This window comes from Olea europaea, chromosome 3, assembly GCF_002742605.1.
Source record: "Olea europaea var. sylvestris chromosome 3, O_europaea_v1, whole genome shotgun sequence".
NCBI lineage: Eukaryota > Viridiplantae > Streptophyta > Magnoliopsida > Lamiales > Oleaceae > Olea > Olea europaea.
Window position 1 is genome coordinate 23,694,778 of NC_036239.1, and position 3,190 is coordinate 23,697,967.

Consider the following 3,190-nt stretch of genomic DNA (forward strand, 5'->3'; position numbering starts at 1 on the left):
TCTGCTTCATCTTCATCTTCTTTATCGTCCCATTTGGCAATGAGGCTGAAGGATTCAGATTCCCAGGTTAGGGAGGCATATTGCGATACAGTTGGCTTGCTGTCTGCACTGTACTTGAAGGGTGGAAGAGGGAGTGATGGGGTGTCATCGCTGTTTGTCAAGCCGTTGTTTGAGGTGATAGGCGAAAATAATAAGGCTGCGCAAGGCGGAGCAGCAATGTGTATGGCGTTGGGCGATCGATTGTTTATTTGGAGAATTTGAAGGCAGTGAAGGGATGGCGTTGGGCGGTTGACTAGCGTTGAAGGGGTAGCATTGGGCGGTCGGTTGGCAGGTAGGGAAGTGAGTGGTTCCTGATTTTTGGTTTTGGGGGTGGTTGTGTTTGTAGGGTGAAGTGAGTGGTTCCTGATTTTTGGTTTTGGGGTGGATGTTTGTAGGGTGAAGTGGAGAAGATGAAGTATATTTCTTTTATTTTAATTTTTATATGAAAAATATAAAGTTACATATTTGACCCTTTAAAAATCAGTCAAAATTTTGGTCAATGTCAATTTTGGGGTCAACTAACGATTTTGATGGTCAAACTAACGGTTTATGTCAATTTGGACTCTGGGTGCGTATTTTTTGAAGGTTTGGTACCTCCGGTGGTACAAACTAAAGGTTTGGGCAAAGTCTGCTAATAAACGAAAGGTTTGGTACCTCAGCTGCAATTTTCCCTAAAATTAACTGCTAACTGACTTAAATTAAACTTTGAATTAAATATTAGATTCTTTCTAGTTCATATATTTTTTATGAATTTTAATTTTCTCAATGAGAAATTAATATTCAAATCAATTTGAACAAAAGGATTAAATTTTTTTTGAGATTTCAACAATTTATGTTTTTCTAAATTGAAATTAAGAGGAAAAAAAAGAGTAAACATGATGATATAAAACATATAAAAGTATAACATAAGGAAGATTGAGATGGTAACGAAAGCGGATTAGAGAATGGACGGGTATTTTCGTCTCCACATCGGTTGTATATTTTTATCTCCTTGTCTTGCCCCCATATCCACTTAAGGCTGGGGCGGGGGTGGGGTGAATATGGGGTGGCCTAGGTCCTCAGCCAATTTATCGCTCCATTTTTTCCTTTTATTCTTTAATTTTTTAGATGATGAAAATCATTACCTCTTTCTTTTTTTTTCTTTTTTCTTTTTTTTTAAAATTGTAGGAAATTCACGTTTTCTCTAAAAATGATGATGATTATTTTCTTTTTATGTGAGAAAAATTGTGTATTTTGAAATGAATTTTTAACAGGACAAGCGCCATGTTTTTCATACCAGTCCTAGCCCCCATCTCTAGGTAATGACCCTCGCCCCCTTGGGTGGAGTGGGGCCTTGCGAATATCGTGTATGAATTTTTTTTTTTTGTCATCATTAAAGAAAGAATGACAAAGTAAGAAATTTATGTTAGGAAGAGGATGCCTTCCGTCGTATTCCGCATTGATCTATTATAAATTACAAAGACCTTTCCCCTGTTTGATTTTGATAGAAATTCAAATTTTTAGTAAAATTTAATAAAATATATAATTGAATGTGTAATTGAAAGTGAATTTAAGAAAAAATAAATTTTAAGAAACGGGCCAAACATGGACGTTCACAGTAAAAGCGTAACAAGTAAAATTGAACTTTAAAAGATCGGCGTCCGAATTAATTAGCTCAACTCGGCATCTTGCAACGAGTTGACCCATCCAAGTCGGTGAAGCTATAATTAGATTGCAACAAGTTAAAGATAGTGTTTCGCGCGAGTTAGTCGCTAATTATTAAAAAGGGATCAGACGATTGTGTAAGAGACAAACCTCTTGAGACAAAGTTCCAAAAAGGGATTTTTTTTATTGTCGATGACTTTACAATTGGAAAATAAAACAGAATGCCTCCAAGGAACGCAAACACACGAGTTACTGAAAAGAAGTGTTTAAATCTAAAATAAGAAATTGAAAATTACATATTCTCCGTTTGAGAATGTTTGATTCGGGGGGCATTTGCTCTATGTGTTTTCTTCCTTTTATACTCTCTGAACGATCCTTTCGTGATCAACCACTTAAAAACTGCTTAATCGCTCTATAACTGCCCACTTTCTTCATAATGGCCAACTTGTCATGGAACTGCCTTCTCTAACTGCTGCCATTACTTTTTGTCGTTCAACCGTCTTCAATTGAATTTCTTGAATCGTGGAACGTGATAGGGCTACTCAATAACCGCTTCATTAACCGCACTTTTGGGTAATCATAACATCTTATGTTTGCTAAGATCTTGGGCGACTCGAAAGTTTGGACGAGAACAGGGTCACAGCTCTCGGCGACTGCATGGCAATTCATTTGCTCAAATCTTGGGCGACTTGCAAGCTTGAACGATGGTATTACCGCGTTTATGGGCTTCCCTATTTAGGCCTTTATCCTGAATTGTCTAATTTGACCGTTCTTTGGGCTATCTGATTTGGGGATCCTCCAATTGGGCTTCATTCCTTGGGCTGAACTTTTTGTGTGTCAACAATTACCCCCCAATATGGCAGAATTAATACCAATTATTAATTTTTGCCATATTCACTTTGTGTTTTCCAACAACATTCGAAATTTTCAAGAATTTCAATCATTGTTTTCTTCCATAACCTAAAAAGGTGCGACGTTTGCAAACCCTTATAACTCCCAAATACACGCCATTTCATTGCACCACTAAATCATGCCTCATTGTTTCGCGCTTCTCTCTCGCAATATTACTGTTTATCTTCTTGCTTCTCTACTACGTTTCTTAAGCAAACTTCGACAAACTTTATTTCGTTCCTAATGGCTGCTTCACAATCCCAGTATGGTGACTCCTTCAGTTTCGAAGACTTCCAGAAACTCCTCACTCGGCCATATATAATTTCGAACTTCCTTGCACCAGCTAATGTCGAACTCAATGAGTTCTATCTAGGTCCTTCATTCAACAACGCCGAGGCCATCGAACAAGTGACGGTCGGTCAGTTGTTCCCTTGTACTCAAGGCCCTCCGTTTCTAAACTCTTTGCCGCTTCGCGAAAGACGTATTCGCACTTGGCCTAAATCTGATGTCGTTTTTCGTAGATGGCATGCTCACCTTGTGGACCATGGTCCTACTAAGGCAATTTTTGATAGTGATATGATTTCTGATTTGTTAGAAATCTCTCTTCAACCCCCTA